The 22388-nt window shown below is 35.5% G+C and overlaps 1 protein-coding gene across 2 annotated transcripts in view; it reads right to left on the minus strand.

The window, feature by feature from the left end:
• Grip (Glutamate receptor interacting protein) overlaps nucleotides 1-22388 on the minus strand; it is a 355140-nt gene that overhangs the window by 73821 nt on the left and 258931 nt on the right. The gene's annotated exons all lie outside the window — the stretch shown is intronic.

Raw genomic sequence — 22388 nt, forward strand, 5'->3', positions numbered from 1 at the left:
TTTTTGGGTCCGAATAGTGTCGTTAAAAAGGGACTTATGGTCACGTTACTAATATGGGTCATAGGGTCATAATGTGAGGTCGTTAGGAGCGTAATTAAAGGGTACCGCACGTAGTACATTCTCCGTCCCAAAGCGCTTACCTTTACTTAAGTTGGACTAGTTGAAACATACGTACCAATATTCGCACCAGTGGAGTATTTGTAACACTATGTCTATACACTGCCTTATAAACACTTCTTCACTGATTCTAAATCTATCTTACTTTGAATAGAAGGTAGTACCTGAAAACAAAAAAAAAATATGTATATTAATATTGAAGAAAATATTTTTAACACTATATTTTGTAGCTTTACAAAAAAAATGGAGACCCAAATAGAATATTTGCAAATGCGATGTTGGAAATACGTTACACTGCAGTCCGCAATAAAGACCCGTATGTAACACTCAGGAATAGTGTAGAGAAATAGAGGTTCATGTAACGGGCAATGGACGACCTTATTGTACTAATGGAGCCTCTGTCAAATGTTGTGTGTTAAGTTAAGGCGTAAGTAACCTAGCTTGTTCCACGTGTTTAACAAGAATTCGCTTTAAAACGAATGTAATTGTGGAATGTAATTTCATTTTTTTACTTAAAACAAGTTTACATAGAAGTGTATGTTTATAATAAATTGGATGAAATTGAACAAATAAACATGATTATTGTACATCTGATTTAAAAGACACAGGATATCAAACCATTTCAAAACATTTTTAGCAACTAAACCTACAAGTCGAAACAATTAAATTAAAGCATACTAAGGTATCATATCAACCTCAATTTAAAACATACTAAGGTATCATATCAACATGGTAGCAAATTTTTGTAAAAAAAACGTAACGTTCTCGTCCCCAACATACGCCTGTGTTATTCGACAAGAACAGTGTCCACGTTACTGACAATATTGCTTTCATACAATGTAGCGTGTTAAATAGTACGTTAAATAACACTTTAAGTTATCATAACAACATCTAGGTACTGCCAATATTTTTGAACGAAAGAAGCGTAATGTTCTCGTCCGCAATATATGCCCGTGTATTCACCCGGGAACAGTGTCCACGTTACGGACAATGGACCGCCTTATTGCTGCCTCCATACAGTGTAGCGTGTTAAATAGTACGTAACGTTTCCTTCTTAGGGGATGTTAATGCTTAGAACGGGGCACGAGAGAGGTTGCAATGAATTTATATATTTAAAAGGTATGGTACGATGCCGAGGTACCGTTAAGCCCATTTTTAGTTTTGCATTTGGGTGGAAGGGTGTAGACCATTTGACTTAAGTGCCGAGTATCTTAGTCCTCAGAAATGCATCTGAGTCACGCTTCAGGTAGAACCTGTTCTATATGGAGTTGGTTACGAATATCGAAGGGCGGCAGTAAACAATTGCCATCAATACCCTTACCATGAGTTTTTAAAACATCCTACAATTTTACGTTAAGTGTACTCAATCCATTATTCTGTTCCGTTTGCTTTAGTAGACTGAGTAAACGTAACAATAAGTAAGTGGTCAAGTCTTTTTGTCTGCCTCACATGTTCGCAAAAAAGAGAGACAAAACATAAAGCGCCATTTTATCAATTTAGACATTTAATGTTACATCACTATAGTTCTAATACAATCCGCTAGGGGCACTGATTGGAAATTGTGTGGGCAATACGTAAACAAATATCAAAACAGTCATATTTGTCAAAACGTAAAAACTCATGATAAGGGTATTGATGGATTGCAAGGCGTTTATTTATTAAAGTTACATCGAATGATTCGTAATTAAGTCTTTCATTATTACTTCAGTCTTCACTTAATTTAATAATATTACAAATTTTTACTTACTTGTTTTCAATTTCAACCTAAATTAGAAATTAATAAATTTCCGACCGCACACAAAACTGTTTACAACACTCACGAAAGTAAAAATTAAATTCGCGAAACAATATTTTTCGCGTTGGCGTTAAAATTCGTAAACAAATTATCAGATTAACGGAGCAAAACGAAAATTCATGCTACTTCGACCCTGTCGTAATCCATCTTAGTTGAGTTGTTTCACTGCTAGAGTTTAGCGAGTAGCTACGAATTTCTTTTAACGAATGAATACTTAGATTCTACGCCCTAATTACTTTTGGTAATTGCTACTGTATTAATTGCGTGCCGTCATACATGTCCCATGTACTAGCTAAATCTTTATGTTCCTAATAGAAATATAACTTCCTTATATGCCATAATTATCTAATCAGAGTTTAAAAACTCGTATCAAATTAGCCCTTTGAAAGCTCGTTTTGCTAAGTTATTATGATATATCTTATCTTGTTCTATTTTCATCATATATTTTATGTTTAAGCACTAGATTTAAACGTATATTAACACGTTTACAAGTGCATCAAGTGCAAAACTAGTCGTATTATCCCAAAAAGACGGTCTAGGTTTGAAAACACGACTGCTAAGCTAAAAGAGCTTAAAAGTTAGCTAAAGTGTCTTAATTGCTAGAAGAATCGCAATATCCTCCTTCGACCAATCGACTTGCTCAAAGTTCGTCCAAGAACCTTTATACTTGGCAGTTTAAAACAATTTAAAACTCGACCAAGCGACCTTAGTTTAGATCAGGGGTTCTCAACCAGTGGTCCATGGACCACCAGTGGTCCGCGGAAGCCAAACTCTGGTCCGTGAACGATGTTAAATTTGCGAAAAATTTTAGATTTTAAAAACGGCCGTGAGCTGTTTCAAATTAAGTGATGGTTTGCGTTTAGCTTTGAGTAATAATATTCGTCCTAGGATAGTCGAATCAGTGAAGAAGATGCAGGCTCAGTAATCACATAATATGGTCCAGAATGCCATAAAAGTGGTCCCTGAGCAAGAAAAGGTTGGGATTCCCTGGTTTAGATGATATCAGCTATCAACGTTTCGTATTCGGTGGAAAACAGTGTAAATCAACGTCGGTCCGAGATACGGGAACTTGGTGTATAAATCTTTTGAAATTTTTGCCCCGAGCGGTTAACTGTAAAATAAGTTTAGATGACATTTGGTTCGTGTACCTGTTTCACTATCTCAAGCGAGTATAGGTAAGCGATAATAGCTTTTCATTAATAATATTACGACGAACACTCAAAAAAGTTTCAGAATGTTATTGTTTTTTTTTTTATTTTATTATTTTACAATGAAAGTTTCTCAGTGCAATTTTTCTGGGCCAAAAAGGTACAATATCTAATGTAAAATCAAGTCGATTAATTTATTCAGTGTCGAAAGGAGCATATATCTAACAACTTTGTTATAAGTTGTTACCTAATTAATAAAATAACAATACTTGAGTGACCAAATTAATATTTCACATCCTTACTTCTCTAATTGATAGAATGACGTGGCAATCGCGAACGACAATATAGATTCTAGGCAACAAATTCTACATAATGTTAGCGCGTTGCATGAGCCTTTCATTTGTATTATTATTGTACGATAGACTCTTGAATTGTTCGTCTTTACTCGCTGGCAATAAGACAAGTTCTTGACTCGTAAAATTAATTTCAAAACTCGAGCTTGTATGCCATAGTGCCTAGTAAATCACGGAACTAAAACCATCCAGACAAGTTTAATTAACTCTAAGAAAGTTATTACGCAAAGTCGTATCTAACCCGCAACTTGAAATGGGACCATTCAGGCCCTAAGCCTTTGTGTGATGGACGAAGTGTATCTGTTATTAACTCAGCGGTTTTCAGGTATTAAGCTGAGCTAAGCTTTATTGTGTATTCAATTATATTTTAAACCGCTGTTGAGTGTGAGATTAAAATGGACTTAGAAGCGTTCCGTATAGAACGGTAGCTGGGTTGGCTTTTGAAGGGTTAAGAATGTGGTTCAGATTTTTTATAAATTGTCTCTTAACCATTTTTTCTAGGCCACTTTGTCATTTCTTAACAAAAAAAATGTGAGCCGTCACGGGACGCCTGGCAGATGTGAAACATCGACATTATTTTGTTAAAGTAATATGCAGAAAAGAACATATTGTGATAGGAACTAAATATGTCATAATGATAAAATAAAATATTACGATTTTTTTCCAGATAACGATGACTATTTATTGAATTCGATTGCGCATGGCGCCACACCGTACACACTACTGCATATAGACTGTATATATATACCATCGTATAGCGTGCGCCACGGCATGCGTCGCCACGCCAGAAATCGGTTTTACGTGCGGCTATAGATGTTTCACATCAAAAATTAATTAATTTTTTAATGTTCATATTTATAATAAATAAGAAAAAACTTTCGTGCGCTGCACGCCATCAGCTGATTTTGAAATACAATTCTGTCAGTCATAATAAATTTATTCTCTGAGAAGAATGAAATTAAAATTAATTAATAATTTAACAAGTAATTAATTTAAAAAATCAAAAACCCGACTGCACCAAAAAGGCTGAAGTAGAATTTCCAAAAGCAGTGAAATAGGCATTTCATTATTTTTATCCAGAAATCCAAATACAAAGTTTCATAGTAGGTGTCTGCTTCAAAAACAAAAGATGTTCAAACAATATTATCCTATTTTATCCTCGTAGTGTTCATTTACGCTATATAAAGAACCTATGTGTAAAATTCCAGCATGCTTAAGTTCAGCGGTTTCCCTTTGCGTTGATCTCTGGCACAGCAACTCTCTCATTTAGTCAGACAGTCATCTCGATGTGTATATACGAATATAAATGTACTAGCTGACCCGGCAAACGTTGTGTTGCCATATAAATAAAAAAAATGTTAAGGATGAACAACCCTTATCACTTAGGTGTAAAAAAAAGATAGTGGCCGATTCTCAGACCTACTGAATATGTATATAAAATTTGGTGAAAATCGGTGAAGCCGTTTCGGAGGAGTACGGTAACTAACACGAGAAATTTATATATAAGATATATTATATAATGTATATGTAATCTCCTCTTAATTTCCTTTATTTTGACACCCTACTCGATAGGTTTGGTTAACTTTTTTTAAAACGTGTTACTATTTTGCGAAAAAATTCACCATTTACGGTCTATAAAATATATAACTTCAGTAAATCAAAGTTTCGGTCATTATTTTACCTCGTTAGAGGTAGCATTTCATTATTTTTATCCAAAAAGCCTGATACAACATGTCATAGTGTTTGCTTCAAAATTGACGATTGTTCAAATGAACTTTTAACCCTTATTTTACCCTCTACGGGGTTGATTTTTCGGAGGGGAATAAGTAAGTGCGTCCTTGTTCCTATCCAGAAAGCCAAATACAAATTTTTATAGTAGTTGCTTCAAAATTAAAGGATTTCAAAAAAACCGTTTTCCCCTATTTTACCCTCTTAAGGGTAGAATTTCCAAAAGGCCTTTCTTAGTACTTATTCAAGCTATATAGAGAACCTGTGTGCAAAATTTCAGAACTGTAAGGTCCTTGGTTTAGGCTGTACGTTGATTTCTGAAAAATGAAAAAGTCATTTAGTTAGTCAGTCAGTCAGTCACCTTACTGTTTTATATATATACAAATATGTTTTTATAATCTCCGTTTAATTTCCTTTCATTTGATACCCTACTCGATAGGTTCGGTTAACTTTTTTTTTTAAATGTCTTACTATTTCGCGCCAAAAATCCGCCATTTTTATTTTTTTTACTAACACCTATCTAAGGACACTCGGGTCGTTGAGACAAATATAATGACACTTTAACTGTTGAAATTCATCCAGCCGTTTGTTAGATCGGATCAAATAAAGAAAGACAAACATACAAGATACGCGCGAAAAACATAACCCTTCCTTGGCAGTCGGGTAAAAACATTGTATGCAATGAAATTTATGTGAATTTTAATCTACCAAGATAGTAGATTTTACATTTGCTGGCGCTCAAAACACACCAAATATACGCGTGCTTAATGCACAGATAAATGCATACTTTAATTATAAAAAAATAATTAACTTACTGATGACTTGATGGTGTGTCATAGTGTGATTTTGCTTTCTTTGCAGGAGGCTGATCACTTTCACTCTCTAAATTATCACGGTCAGACATTTTATTATTAGAAAAATAATTTGTTTTCAAGCATTGATCTATAACCTGAAGTTACGCCGCATGCGGGCAAAACTTGAAACATACAAAATACGTCAAGTGGTGTAAAACGAGTTAAAACGACTCCAGTCGCTCTCGCGCGGCGTAGTAATACACACTAATGTCACTGAACACGTTAAACGTCATTATTTTGAATTTTAAGCCTCAAAATGCCTTCTTGTGCAATGCGTAAATGCAAAAATTATGCTCGAAAAAGAAACAAGCTTCATGGAATCACCTATCACACGTAAATAAAGAGAAATTATTAAATTTTCTTTATTTTTCGTGTTCGATCCGCCATGATTACGTAAGTAACCAGAAAGAGACAAAGTATGTTTTTGTCAATGAAAGTGATAAAGACGCAAAATGCATGGTCATAGATCAACAGAACAGAAGTGACATTTTATTGAAGCTCACGATGTTCATATGTCGTATGTTATAGTTTAAGATCCCACTGCTTAATTTTTATATTAGTGTGTTTTTAGTCAAAATATAACTTTTTATAGTTTATTTTAATAAAATAAAAGCGATATATGGGAAATTCTGTATCCTAATCTCTAAATTTTCTTCGATACCTGTGGTAAATAATAAAAAATATTACCATAAAATTTATATAGGATAGTATACGGTATTTTAAAATTTCTTTAATTGAATAAATTAACCTAAACATAATTTAATAAACAATCTTTGTATAGCCAGAAATTAATCCTCAAAAAGACCACGGTAAGATTCGAATCTTATATATAAAATTCGCATGTCACGATGTTAGTTACTTTACTCCTGCGAAACGGCTTTACTGATTTTCATCAAAATTTATATGCATATTCAGTAAGTCTGAGAATTGGCTACTATCTATTTTTCATATCTCTTAAGTGATAAGGGTTGTTCACCCTTAACATTTTTTTTATTTATATGGCAACACAATGTTTGCTGGGTCAGCTAGTACATAACATTTATAAAATGTACACAACTTTGCAATTAATGGTCGTGTGTAAAATAAAACTGAAAATAATAAACATAAATTAGTAAAGATACTTCGCCGCCTTGAAATTGAATGAAGCCACAAACGGCTTATTAGTAAGTTCTTTTTTTTAATTCTTGACAAATAAAAACATTTTTAGAGAAAATTTACAAATAAATAACTAATACTGCGTAATTTACATAATAAATAAATAATTATTTCAAATATTTTAGGGACATTTTAGCACGGAGACGTGGCAAAACTTTTTTACGCAACTATTTCAATTCTCAAAACTGGGTACATTTTCTTGTTAGGAGTGAGTAATCTTTACTAATCTATGATAATAAATATAAACAATTTTTAAATCGTATATTTTAAACCAGTCGATACATCTGTATAGATACATTCTTTCAAATTATATATTTATATAATAATAATTTATTTAGTTAAACTGTACTATAACATTTCTACGTAAACGATGTACTAAAACTATTATCGACAGTTTTGGACATTTTTACCCGACTGCCAAGGAAGGGTTATGTTTTTCGCGCGTATCTTGTATGTTTGTCTTTCTTTATTTGATCCGATCTAACAAACGGCTGGATGAATTTCAACAGTTAAAGTGTCATTATATTTGTCTCAATGACCCGAGTGTCCTTAGATAGGTGTTAGTAAAAAAAAATCAAAATGGCGGATTTTTAGCGCGAAATAGTAACACATTTAAAATAAAAAGTTAACCGAACCTATCGAGTAGGGTATCAAATGGAAGGAAATTAAACGGACATTATAAAAACATATTTGTATATATATAAACAGTAAGGTGACTGACTAACTAAATGACTTTTTCATTTTTCAGAAATCAACGTACAGCCTAAACCAAGGACCTTAAAGTTCTGAAATTTTGCACACAGGTTCTCTATATAGCTTGAATAAGTACTAAGAAAGGCCTTTTGGAAATTCTACCCTTAAGAGGGTAAAATAGGGGAAAACAGTTTTTTTGAAATCCTTTAATTTTGAAGCAACTACTATAAAATTTTGTATTTGGCTTTCTGGACAGGAACAAGGACGCACTTATTTATCCCCCTCCGAAAAATCAACCCCGTAGAGGGTAAAATAAGAGTTGAAAGTTCATTTGAACAATCGTCAATTTTGAAGCAAACACTATGACATTTTGTATCAGGCTTGTTGGATAAAAATAAAGAAATGCTACCTCTAACGAGGTAAAATAATGACCGAAACTTTGATTTACTGAAGTTATATATTTTATAGACCGTAAATGGTGAATTTTTTCGCGAAATAGTAACACGTTTTAAAAAAGTTAACTAAATCTATCGAGTAGGGTGTCAAAATAAAGAAAATTAAGAGGAGATTACACATACATTATATAATATATCTTATATATAAAATTCTCGTGTTAGTTACCGTACTCCTCCGAAACGGCTTCACCGATTTTCACCAAATTTTATATACATATTCAGTAGGTCTGAGAATCGGACACTATCTATTTTTTTTTTACACCTAAGTGATAAGGATTGTTCATCCTTAACATTTTTTATTTATATGGCAACACAACGTTTGCCGGATCAGCTAGTACATATATACTCGTATATACACATCGAGATGTCTGTCTGACTAAATGAGTGAGTTGCTGTGCCAGAGATCAACGCAATGGGAAACCGCTGAACTTAAGCGTACTGGAATTTTACACATAGGTTCGTAGCATTCATAGCGTAAATGTAAACTACGAGGATAAAATAGGATAATATTGTTTGAACATCTTTTGTTTTTGAAGCTGACACCTACTATGAAACTTGGTATTTGGCTTTCTGGATAAAAATAATGAAATGCCTATTTCACTGCTTTTGGAAATTCTACTTCAGCCTTTTTGGTGCAGTCGGGTTTTTGATTTTTTAAATTAATTACTTGTTTACCTTCTGTTCCATTATTTCATTGTCTTTGACAAGCATGCGTATCAATGGGAAAACCACCATACGTCCCGTTTTTAACGGGACAGTCCCTTTTTTCGATGCTTCGTGCCGTTGTCTCCGAAATGAACCGTTGCCATTGTCAATTAAGTAACAGTAAATATTATAATTATGAAAAAAACATGGGGTGCTCCATTTATCAGTTTTCATAAAGCGCCCCACATTTTTTGCACAATTATACTATTTACTTTTCCTTAAATGATTCCTAGATTGAAAATTATTTTCTACTTTTTAGTTAATTTTATCATAAAATCGTGTTTTTTATTATTTTTAACTATATTTTTTCAAGTAAAAAGTATTTGACATAAAAAAATCGATGTCCCGTTTTGACTGAAGTAATCATTGGTCACTATATTCCATTGTCAATATTTACGTTTGCGTACACTTGAAACGCAAGGTCAAACACTAGTTGTCTTTTTTTATCACATTGTTCTAATAGCTCTGTCCCTTATAGAACATTTGTCTATGTAGTTAAAGGTAAGCGTCGCCACGCCAGAAATCTTTTTTACGTGCGGCTATAGATGTTTCACATCAAAATATGTCGGAGATATGATAAAGTAAATAGGTAGAGTATCATGTACATATTTTCATTTTACGAACTTTCATGTTTTTCAAATTTGTGGACAGAAAGTCACAAATATGAGGAGGATGCAATTGAAGGGGCTATGCCCCTTAACAAGCATGGTACGGCAAGATTTTTTTTATAAAATGAATAGTACCTTATTACGTAACGTAAACGTATAAAAATATAATTGAATTATCAATGATGACCGGCATAAAAAAAAAAAAAAAACTGCGGTTAATAAGCTCATATGTTGTAGCATGTCTTATCTTTTTTTTCGAAGGGAAAACCTTCAAAACGTACCCGGTGCCATGGAGGCGACACGGTTATGTTGGACTTTTACCGCACTAAGGAACTAGCTTGGAGGCCGTCCTCGGCGCTGCGTAGAGGACTCCGGAATCTCCAAAGGAACACAGGTGAGTTTGTATCACCACACCACACTGTTGTATACGACGGAATGCGACTACACATATCGCCGGCCTTCCCGGGGTCGCTAACCGGGCGGTTCGAGCTCCCACTCTTGCCGCCCGCAAACCCGAAAACCCCTTTTAGTCGCCCCTTACGACAGGCAGGGGATACTGTAGCCCTATTTTGGTCCCGGAACTACAGGGATAGCATGTCTTGTCTAATAGACTATTAGACTATTGATTTCAGTATGCGTTCTTTGTATTGCGATTGTCTGTCGCGCCGCGAATGAACCGCAGGCCTTAAACGTAATAACCTCATATCGTTTTCTAGGTGACAGGTAAATAAAGAACGACAACCCAGCACTATTACTCTGTTCTCGTGGACGCTTTGAACCAGCAATCCTATTACCAAGAACAAAGGCTGTCGAGAAGAATATTGTCCGTCATAACACATCACCGATAAAATCAACGATAGGGTTGTTGTACAAATAAACACGCGAAACTCAAGCATTTTCAAAATGAAACTGCTGTAACAAACAAAAACAAGCCATCCAATCGGTCGTAAAGCAGACGAACTTGATTCTTTCATATTAGTTATCACCATAAAAGCTAGCGGGTAATCCTTGGTATTACTTTAGATCAATTTGGGAAGAAGCAGGGGATTTTGGGCTTTGTTCCTTCGGGTTAGAACCAAGCATCACAGCATAAATAGGGTTGCGTGGCGATTTTATCATGCACGCTTGGAGGCGCCGTCGTTGGCGAACGTTGTAAATTTTTTCCGCTACTCCACAGTTTTTGACTTTTTCGTGTAAACAACAGTCTTTTCTGTTGTTCGCTCCAGCGGACGTTATTTCGAGGCGTGCTCCGCAGTGCAACATAATCGGTTTCCGCAAAAATTGGGACTTGTATTGGCCAAGAATAATTCTCTCGCCAATTTAACAACGGCCAGCGCAGTTGACTGTGGATTTGTTTTGTGTTATTCTGATTTTAGAGCATTTCTGGCAATCTGTGTCCCTTGTACTTTGTGCATAACATTTGGAAAATATTGACTGCAATTTTATGTATCGCTGAGCATAGATATATTGACAACCACGTTGCTTCTTTACAACAACGATAAAAATGTCTATTTACAAATTTTTATTCTGTTCAAAATAAAACATCTTACATTTATAACGAAAGCTTTTAGTTTCAACGATTATAACAAGTTTACACTTGTTCTCTGTTAAATAAGGTTTACCCTTTAACATAAAATTTTGGAAAATGGAAGAATCTGAACTGTGTAACATCAGTCTCCTACTCTGTTTATGACAATCATACAACATATATAAAGTACCTGAAGGAGTAACTTGACTTTAACTTTTTACATGAATTAGACGTCGAGTTAAGCGCAATTGCTCTTAACTCGTCGTCTAAATCATGTAGGGAGAAATTGTCAAATTGCGACCTTTAGTGGATGTGGAAAACATTGGATGGATCGATTATTAATAACGGGGGTATTAGTGTCACAAAATATAATATTTCGTCTTAGTCAACCTCTCAAATATCTACCGAATCCATAGAAACAGAGGCTTCCTTGCACAAAGTTTCAGGTAACATCGTCCAAGCGATACACAAACATTATACTCGTATATCATAACACCACAAATCTTGAACTTAGTCGATTTTTCGCCTACCCCCATTTTCCCCTAAACCGTTTACATAAACCTGATTTATATGTGTGACGCGGGAACCAGCCAAGTTTCAGTTCAATGTGGAACGCATTTACATAATATATTTCGCGTGTAATATATTATGTTATGTTCACCAAGGAACGTCATATGTTATGCTATTACATTGGCAAACAAAATATATAACTTGTATATGGGAAAGGCATGTGATAAGTTTGAAACTTGGCCTCCCAATGAGGAGGTCCGAGGTTCAAGCCCCACTTATGTATTAAAATATTAAGTAATCTCAAAATGTAAACAACATAACAATGATAACGAGAAATCTTACTTGGAAGATTAAATTAAAAAGGTGTATGCAGTCTTGTCCATTAGCACTTGGCCAGCGCGACGTAACTCACCCACACAGTGAGTAGTGTCTAGCAGAGGGACAGTAATGGGTTGACGACTAATTGAAAATGGTAGAAGTAAACTAAACTTATCAATCGTCTTCTGCGTTGGGTACTGAATAAAATTATTCGAAAATATAATTATGGTGGGGTACGAAAATAAAATTATTCGAAAATATAATACTTACGAGTACAATTAAAGATTTTTTATAATACAATATTAAAGAGGACGCAACTAAAATCCAATACAACCTAAACACATTTAAACGTTTTTACACGCCATTTTTTATAAAACCAAAGACATTCATTCTAAATTCTATGAATTCTTCGTTTTTTCGCGCCAACAGTATGCTCAGCTTCTTGGTATTTGGCCTCACAATGTGCAGATGTACACACTAAAGTCAAAATAGGCAATTTGTATTACAAACATTTGTAATAAATGAACATCGTCGTGCTCGTATCGTAAGAGCAAGAAAATAACGTAAATTTCAAATATTTACCCACAGCATTAATATATCAGTTTAAAAATATTTATATAACAATAACACCGTGAAAATAACGGCAAATCATGAAAAACATGCAATAAATATTAGTCGCTCCAATAGTTCTTGGCCGCGTTAAATGCTTTGATGATAAATATTACTTCCTTCGCCATTACAAGTGAAATATACGTTCAAAATAGTTATTTAGTGCCAACGTACTACGGTGTAATGAGTTTGTATGAAAGGTATCTCAACTGGGAGTTTGATCCTATCTGGGATTGATAACACACACCAATGGGCGGTAGTGGCCACATACCGTTGGGGTATATGCTCGTTTCGTCGTGAACCTATTAATTTCCCACTGCTGGGCACGAGTCTCTTCTCAGAGTTAGAGGGTACGATGCTAGCACTCGTCCGCGGTCCCGACAAAGAGAGCCTAGAGAAATGTCGTGGGTTGTTAACCGGTAGAAGTCTGGCATATAAAACTCTCCGCTGCCTCCGCGGGTGCCTGTTTTGGAGGGTTTCCCCACGTAAAATAGGCCATAGTCCACCCGATAGTCAAGGGCGGATGGAAGAGTGCACTTTTGAGAACTTTTTAAGAACTTGTTTTCCCTTATGATATTTTCCTTCATCGTTATATCATCATCGTTATATCTTCATCGTTATAGCAGGTGATAATCTAATATGCAGGAAACTTCCAGAGGAATCGATGAATCGGCTAAGTTTTAACCACTAGAATCACTGCTATCATAGCTTTGCTCGGTAGCTACTCTCGTTAGCTCGTTAAATAAGAAAAGGATTAATAGAATATAAATAACTATTTCAACGAATCTATGGAAGTGTATACATCCGAGTGCGTCATGTTTGAAGCGTACTAAGTACTTCGCGCTGTACTCGTAATAACACCGATTGCAATGTACAGCTCGCGTTATTGAAATTCAAAATGCATGCAGTATTGGTTTCACAAGTACACCTTTGGGATAATGTTAAATATTATTATGGTTCAATGTTTATGTTCTGTGAAAGTCTGTCTAATATTGAAAAATATAAATTGGAGGCTGTCGTTGTACAACAGCAAACACAGATTACTGTATTAGGTGTCTAAATCACAAGTTTATATGCAAAATGAGAAAATTAGATTGCATTTGTTTTTACTTGTATATTATTTGCAATGTTTTCTTATTTATATTCATCAGTAATGTAAGTAATATAATATATTAATAATAAAATTATTATAAAAAAACTTGATGCTTAATAATAATTATACTCTATCTTACTCCTACAATATAGATAATCAAATGTTACAAACTCAAACGTTAAAATAACTTCATGCTGCAAGGCGTGCTAAGGAATGGGATATACATACATACGCCCAAAAATATTAAATGCAATGGGGTAAAAACATAAAATAATAATGACGAAGAATTAGCATTTTCTTTGCCTACAATGCTTATAACGTAGGCAAGTTTAGCCTAGTACGAACATAATAGGTTCTAGCTCGAGACCATCTATTGCCAACCATCCGGAACGATTACAAAGTATTTATCGGAGTACGCCGGAACCGGAAGTCGCGTGTGTAAAGCAAATATGGCGGGCGGAAGTGGGTCGTAAGTCACGCCACAGATCCCCGGGCGACTTCCTGCGGGAGATTCACGGGACGGCCGGGATGGACCGCTTAGTGTCCTGGGTGGAATTAAAAATTAATGCTTTGTTGCTATTCTAAAGGGTTTAGAGATTATGATGGACGTGGTGCTGCAGTCTTATCGGTTTGTTATGGTTTGAGGGTGACAGAAGTCAGCCCTGCGTTTCAGTGGTAGGGCGTGGATGACAACTGACTTATATATTTGTCATTTGAGTGGCAAAGCATCTGTGATCGACTACATATAGAACATATGTATTATACATTCTTCTGTGTACTTTGGCGATCGCTAAGACGGTGTAGTCGATCTATTACACATTAGTTACCGTGTTACTTATATCTTTCTCCCTCCCTTGCAACCTACCTTGCAACTATGCTATACATACATACTCATACACATGGTTTGCTTCACAACATACCATACTCTTCCTGTACCAAGATATCATAAAAACTAATAGGAATACCCGTACATCAAAAGCGGTCCATAAAATCAAATTCATAATTAGGTCTAAATAATTAACCTACCACTTTAAGATAATTAACCCACTTCTCTTCCACTAAGTATAAAAACGAAACTTTACTTAATTTACTAGATCACAAGATTTGGGTTAAAAGCTACCCCAAAAGATAAATTTAAGCTCATTTCTCTTATCTTTGCACGTTGACACGTGAGCTTTTTGGAACAATGCTCTGCCAAATAACATTTTGTGTAGTGCTACTGTTTACTTCCAAATTTTGTTTTATCTTTTATTTTTAGCGATCCTCTCTGTATTTTTGATAATCATAAAAAATAATTATTATAATAATTGTGATTAAAAGACAGCATTCATTTTTGAGATATTTTTTTTATTCTTAAAACGATATTTTTTTTGTAATGTAGAAACAAGCAAGCATGTATGTAGACTATGGATACCAGTTGCCATTTTCCATAAGGTGGACAATATCCTCATTTGCTTCTAGCACACAATAAAAGAAAACTTAGTAGCTACCCATACGACTCCCGACTGCGTCCAATGTTGCTTAAGTGCGTTTGTCCACCGCCGCCGTCACTGGACCGTCACCCAGAACGAGATTAATTTGAGTTCACTTTAATATGACATGACGGACGTGCCTTGCGGCATGTGCGGTGCGGTGCAGTCATCTGGTTCTCGGTGACGGCCCGGTGACGGTGGCGGTGGACAAACGCTCTAAGGGTATACGAAAGCTCGCGTCGGCAGCAGTCGACAGTCCGTGACCATCGTTGGCGATTGCGGTCAACTGTCGGTGTCGGTATCGGTCATCGAGTTGGTTGTCGTTGAATAATTACAGCTCTAACGTTGTATAGCAGTTACGAGACAATCCGAGCGGTTCGCCTCAATCATGTACGCGTTTATTCAATTTAAAGAAAATTCAACTTTTCATAACATAACACAACAACGCAACATTAATTTCGGCAAGTTAAACAACGATACAATCAAGATAATGAACGTTAACTTTCGTTCGCTTTATTAATCTCCATTTGTCCCTACGTTTAAATTTGCAAATTAATTATGAAAATTAACATGTCGCATCGCATATTGCCATCGCTCGCTTCCTTTTTGAAAAAATCGGACCGTTGTTTCTGTTGAAATTAAATAAGTTTCATTAAAATGGAGAGGAATTTTTAAATTATGAGCAAAATGTTTACGTTCAATGCAATAATAACGTAAGTTTTCGCTGTTTTATTTGTGGCTATGAAAACGGATATTGGCTTACGGCTTGGCATTTATTAATTTATTTAATCTTTAATAAGATTATGTGTAGCAGTATGTGTGTGGACTTGTTTCTACTTATTGAAGAAGGTTTGACGTTGGAAAAAACCTTGTTTTTATGTTGGAAATCGAGAATTGTCTTTCCAGAGATTTGCGAGTCAAGCTGATTGCTATGCAGGTCGCTATCTTAAGCTCGCAACCGTAGCTGCAATCCATACCTCGAATAGACTGAAGTAATGATAATGAAGAAATCTTAATGGTGGATTTTACGCACATCCAAAGCTTAGATACCTTTTTGTTTTTGGTTTACGAGGGGGAAACCTTTAAAAAGTACCCGACGACGTGGGAGCGACGCCGGGTTATGTGGGATTTTTACCGCTCTAAAATCCCCCAACGCTTGTTGGAGAACTCCGGAATCTCCGACGGAACACAACCGGAGCCCTCCAAGCGCGATGCCCTGATCGGGCTTTGCCCTGGGTGGAGCACTTTTCGCTCCTCCCACACCATTTGGTATTTACGACGGGATGCGACCATACATACCACCGTCCTTCCCGGGGTTGCTTACTGGACGATTCGAGCTCCCACTCTTGCCGCCCGCACCAGACGCCCCCTTTTAGTCGCCTCTTACGACAGGTAGGAGATACCGTAGCCCTATTCTAGTCCCGGGACTACAGGGACAATAGCTTAGATACCTGTCGCATCTCTTGTGGACTTTCAACTTTGGCACTCAGTTCTTGTTGTAATGTTTTACGCCTGCTACTAATGATTAATCTATCTTTCTTTTTTTTTAGATCGATATGTCTGCCTACTAGAAGTTGTGAAATTTGGAACTTTGATTAGCGAAAAAATAAAAGATTGATTGATAGATTGATACGAGTAACCTTAGACACAATATTTAAAATTAATAGGTTTTTAATAAGGTTTTGTTAGTTGATTTAATAGAACCTTACCCACCACCCACGTACATAAAATTCGAAAATAATTGAATTTACTTGAAACGAGCTTTTTGTTTCATACACAAAAGCAATTTGTTTGAGCTGATACTTTTGCAATCAAAATGTTAATTACTTAATTATAAAAGTGATACTTATAGTAGGTATGCTTTAAGAGAAAATTTCAATTAATTATTCGCGTCGTTGTTATATTGCTTTATGAAGTGTTAAATTAAAATAGTTATATTTGTACATGGGCAAAGGCCCCACTTTGTAGCGTAACATAAAGAATCTTTACTAAGCATATATTGTCCGTATGTCTGTCCTTTTTATAATTTCGGAGTAGCAGACGAACGTGCAGTCTATGTTAAGTGGCTACTGCCACTCGTAGATGTAATAACCTCAGATAAGACTTCCTGACTTATGTGAAGTCAGCCACAAATGCGCCGTTACCCATGAAGTCTAAGCTGGTATGCGGAATGTATGTCTCTCTTACCATATACTTCAGAACACAGCAGCGCTTAACAAAGCCGTTATAAGGCAGAAATGGCAGTGATGCCGCTGGATTGAAACCACAAAGGGTCCTCCCAGTTTTGTCCTACCCTTAGGTGGGTGTAAGCTTAGAATGTTGACAGGTTGTCGGCTAAAATGTTTCTTGTATATAAAGGACGTGTTAGGCTCTTTATTTGGGCAATACTCATCTTTAGTTATTTACCTAAAATTGAATAATATTTGATCTGCGAAAAGTAAAACATATAAGTATTTAAATTTACCTTATTATATAACTACTAGCTGACCCGGCAAACATTGTGTTGTCATATAAATAAAAAAGTGTTAAGGGTGAAGAACCCTTATCACTTAGGTTATCACAAATTTGGTGAAAATCGGTAAAGCCGTTTCGGAGGAGTACGGTAACTAACATTGTTACACGAGAATTTTATATATAAGATTCTAATTTACACATAAGTAAAATATTAAGCTAAGTTTATCTACGACAAATTTGGCACAGAAGTCGTATCTGTTAAAGTTTCAAAATACAACAAAATATTTTGTTCATTTCGTCAACGTCAAATAAATCAGTATTAAAACTTAATAAAGCTTCCAATCAAAAGTTTATCAAGTTACCCTTGATGAAACTTTTGAAAATCAAAACAAGAGTTCAGATGTCAGGTGAATAACAAGTTGTTTTCGTTATATTCATCAATAAAGGACTTGTTATAAGTAACGACTATAAAATATAAGGGATGTTGAAGATATTATTTATTGAATGAAAATATGGTGAATGTGTGGCAAGACTAAGCGGTAAAACTACTGCGAATTTTGTGCGTTACAATAGTAGTGTTAAGAGTGTTAATGTTACCGCATGTCGGTGAGGCAGATACGCGTGATCCAACTAGTCCTCTAGAGTAGTTATACATTGGTTTCTTATTGGGAGTTGATTACAGATGTTGATCATAGATTGATCAAGATCTGTAGTCTGATTGCTTTGACCACGTACTATCAGATAGATTGCATGGTCGTTGATTTCTTCAAATTAAAAAAAAGCGATGCGATTTTTTACACAATTTTTTAAACACTTAAGAAGCAATAAAGTACCTCAGCTTCTCAAGGTGTTTCATTTACGGAGAATAATAATAGCTTTCATATCGTTTATCGCTTCCAGTCTACGATCGAACAAGCCTTAAAGGTCAACAGTACATAACCGTCATCGAAACAGCTTAACATCGGGGCAAAATTTTCAAAAGATTTATATACAAAGTTCTCGTATCCACGCCGACGTTGATTTACACTGTTTTCCGAAACTGAGCCGTTGATAGCCGTCCGATACGATCTTTCAACTAGAGTTGGGAGTTTTAAATTGTTTTAAAGTGTCAGGTATGGTTGGCAAGCTGTTCACAAACTTTGACCAAACGAGACTGAGTGTCAAAGTGATATTGGAATTCTTTGAGCACTGTTAGCTTGAGTTGATCTAACCGGTGTCCGATTTTCAAACACTTTACCTTTGTTTTGGACGGGTTTTTGATCAAAATTGTAATTGGTTGTGTATCACATGTTAAGTGGACACTGTTTTCGGTATGTATGAAATGAAATGGAAAACTTAACATGAAATGGAAATGATTTACCGACCCATATCAATAAATAACCTCAGGTCGATCTGGCGTAAAATACCTTTCAAATCGAAACAGAGCTGAAGTTGCACCCACTCCTAACTTAGGTATTTCTTTAAACACTGCACTAATGCATAGAAGGTCTGAAATAATATCTACAGAATTTTTGCTTAGTTATAATTTAACATAAGTAATATATAAATTTGGGCAAAAAGCAGATAAATATTTAAATACAGACGCACGTTAAAAGTTGGTACTCAACATATCATGCTTTACAATTTATACAAGTCTCCGAATAGCCTTCAAGGCAATCGATAGCTTGCTCAAACCGAAAGATTTCAACGTAACACCAGTTCACAGATTCGACAAGAGACCTCTATAAAACAAATGCTGGAGGCAGTTCTAAGCCGTGACAAATCCGATTCTGACCAAACATTGCTGCGTTGCAAAATAACCTCTCGTGCGTTAAAATACGGGTGATAAAGCCACGAACATCGGTGGTAACTCAAAATCTTCCTAAGCCCACAAGCGTGTCTCTCGACGCTATCGCATGCCAAAATCAGCTTTACGGCCTATAGAATTACGATTAAATTGAGTGTTCAAGAAATGTTTCTCCCAAATGAACCTTTTGTACAACTGACACTGTTTGGAACAAAGAATTATCTAATAACTATAAATCGAGTACTTACTTCGTTACTGCAGGGTTTTAGGGACGCGGAGGCAGAATACCGCTAAAGCTATTTTGACTAAAGTGCGTATAACTCCGCAGATCATAACCTATCTACAAAAACGTTTATTGGTGACCGTTAGTGGCTAAATTTTATGTGCACTTCTCTGCTTACGAGAGCAATTACATGAAGAATAGTTGAGTTGCCTGACAGTTATAAAGTATCTGACACTGCTGGACTGCACGATCGTTTTCTTTTACGTCTAATAAAATCTAATGGACTCTTTTAATGCTACCACTTCTTTTATTACAGATTTTTATATGAAAATCACTCTGACGTGTGTGAAGTGTACCAATTCGCACTTGGCCTGCGGGTCTATTGGTGGCATTCCTATTTCTGCCTCGTAATAGCAGAGTTAAGCACTGCTCTGTTCTGGTTTGAAGGGTGTGGTAAGAGAGACATACATTTCCGAGGCGTCCCAGCTTAGTCCTCTGGGATAGTGGCGCATCTGTGGCCGAACTCAGGTAGGTATATCTAATCCTATCTGGGATTGATGACAGATGTCTATGGGCGGCAGTATCCACATACCATCCGGTGGACTGCGTGCTTGTCTGCTACTCCTATATTATAAAAAAAATCCTACCTCTGTGCTAGAAAGTTTACTAAGTTCTAGCTTAGCAAAGGCCCGCCCTTGAACCCGGTATAGTTTATCAACGGAGATTACATTACGAAAGCTGTCCAAAGTCGGGACTTAACTGATCACCATCTATCGGTTTCTACTTCTCCGGAGAATAGGAACAATTTGTCTCAATTTGTCTCAATTATTGACTTAGATGAATTAGGAATTTAATGCTTATGATTTTTAACATTAAGAGTTGTCATTTTCTTTAAGGTTTAGACAAGCAATGAAATAAATCCTCTTTAGGATTACAGATTCAAATATATTAAATATGAATTCAGCTCATTATTTTCTTATGATATAAGGTTATATTTTTCAATTGACCATGGTAAATAATCACTTCACACGCAATAAACCTAGTAATTATATTAAAAAAATCATAAACACCTTTTGCTTAAAAATAATTACTTGAAAATGGAAGTAATACTCGTGTCACTTTCACAATTTAGATGAATCCAACGACAGCATCACACATATTATATGATTTTAAATAAATGATATTGCAATTATTTATTAATTAATATTTGCAGCGCGTCATTTATCTTATATCAGATACTCAGAAACACCATAGCGATAAAATTCTTTCAGATCACATTTTGATTTCGGGTCTACACACGTATATCTTCAGGCCCATGGCTCTTAAATCTCCCGTTCCCTTCCTTCGAGATATTGCAGAGAATGCAAAAAACGCTCCTCATAATATTTTATTGTTATGACGGCAATCGCGTTGTGCCTCTGATCTTAGGAAATATTGGACGGAAGGATTAGGGAATGCGATGTTTTCTACGTTTTGGTTTATTGTGAGTTGGATTGGATTTAATATATTATCCACAATGTAATTTTACATGGACGTTCTTATCGCGAACGTGTAAGATGTGGCACGAGCTTCTTCCTGAGGTATTCCCGGAGCGCTATGACATGGGGCTCCTCAAAAAAGGTGCAAAAAGAGCTCTCATACAAAGCCGGCTATTCATTGGCGACTGCTCTGGTGTTGAAAATGTCCATAGGCGGCGTTGACTACGTTCCATCAGGTAGCACGTCTGCCTAATCGTTAGGTTAAACAACGCAAAAGAAAGTACGTATACGCAGGGATCACTGGTGCGACAGTAGAATGTAGACATGTAGAAGTTTAAATCCACGCTGAGGGCGATCCATATTCATTTATTGCAATAACGGTGTGATTGTATGGAATGTAGTTTTAGGGTTCAATTTGTAATATATACACAATATATATGTAATATATACAATCGTTGTAGTACTGTGAAAAATATTATATTTTGCTTAATCTTTCACAAAAAACATAAATTTATACATAGTTCATATTCTTGTTTTGGGTCTGAGAATTTGTGTATTTACTTTTCTGTACCTTCGTGTAATTTTTGTAGAGTCTCTTGCACCGTTTTCTGCGTAACTTTAAAACATTTTAAAGTAACATTTTAGTAACATTTTAAAGCAATGTTTAACTTTATTACATTACATTTTTTATAAATATGAGATCCATAACATAAAGAATCGTTTTTAAAGCACAACCAATCTTTTTAGAGGAAAAACTCCAATTAATTTATATCCCCGATAAAAACTTCAAAGTCAACTGACAGTCATCGAGTCATTATGACAGCTGAGTAGGGTGTCCAACCGACGTCAAGACAAGAGCCCGCTGATGAACTCGTTAACTTTGATGGTGAAATTAACGGCATATGACGACCTGTCGTATCCTTGTCTCTCGAGATTGTGGTATCGATTTTAGATACACAATGCACACTAGGTTAAACGAGAATGTGTTGCGTTGCATGTAGTTGTGAAAGATCCGTTAATTGGAAGGACGAAAAACAACAAAATTATGTCCAGATATTTTTGGAAACCATAAGGCTTAGATACCTAAATGTGTGTGAAAAGAAAGCAAATACCTAGTCGTAATCGACATAAGCACATTAAGATTAATTTTACGTCCGCAATTTGGTTTAATTATATCATAAAATCTTTTTCAAGTAACATTTTGTGTACATAATAAATCTGCATACAATCCATCTTTAAAATTTTTGCCATTTATTGATATATTTTGTTACCATCACATACTAAAACAGTCCTATCGAGCTCGATC

The sequence above is a fragment of the Epargyreus clarus genome, unplaced genomic scaffold (genome assembly GCF_041222505.1).
Source record: "Epargyreus clarus isolate Ecla_fem2 unplaced genomic scaffold, WU_Ecla_fem_2.2 ptg000021l, whole genome shotgun sequence".
NCBI classification, from domain to species: Eukaryota; Metazoa; Arthropoda; class Insecta; order Lepidoptera; family Hesperiidae; genus Epargyreus; species Epargyreus clarus.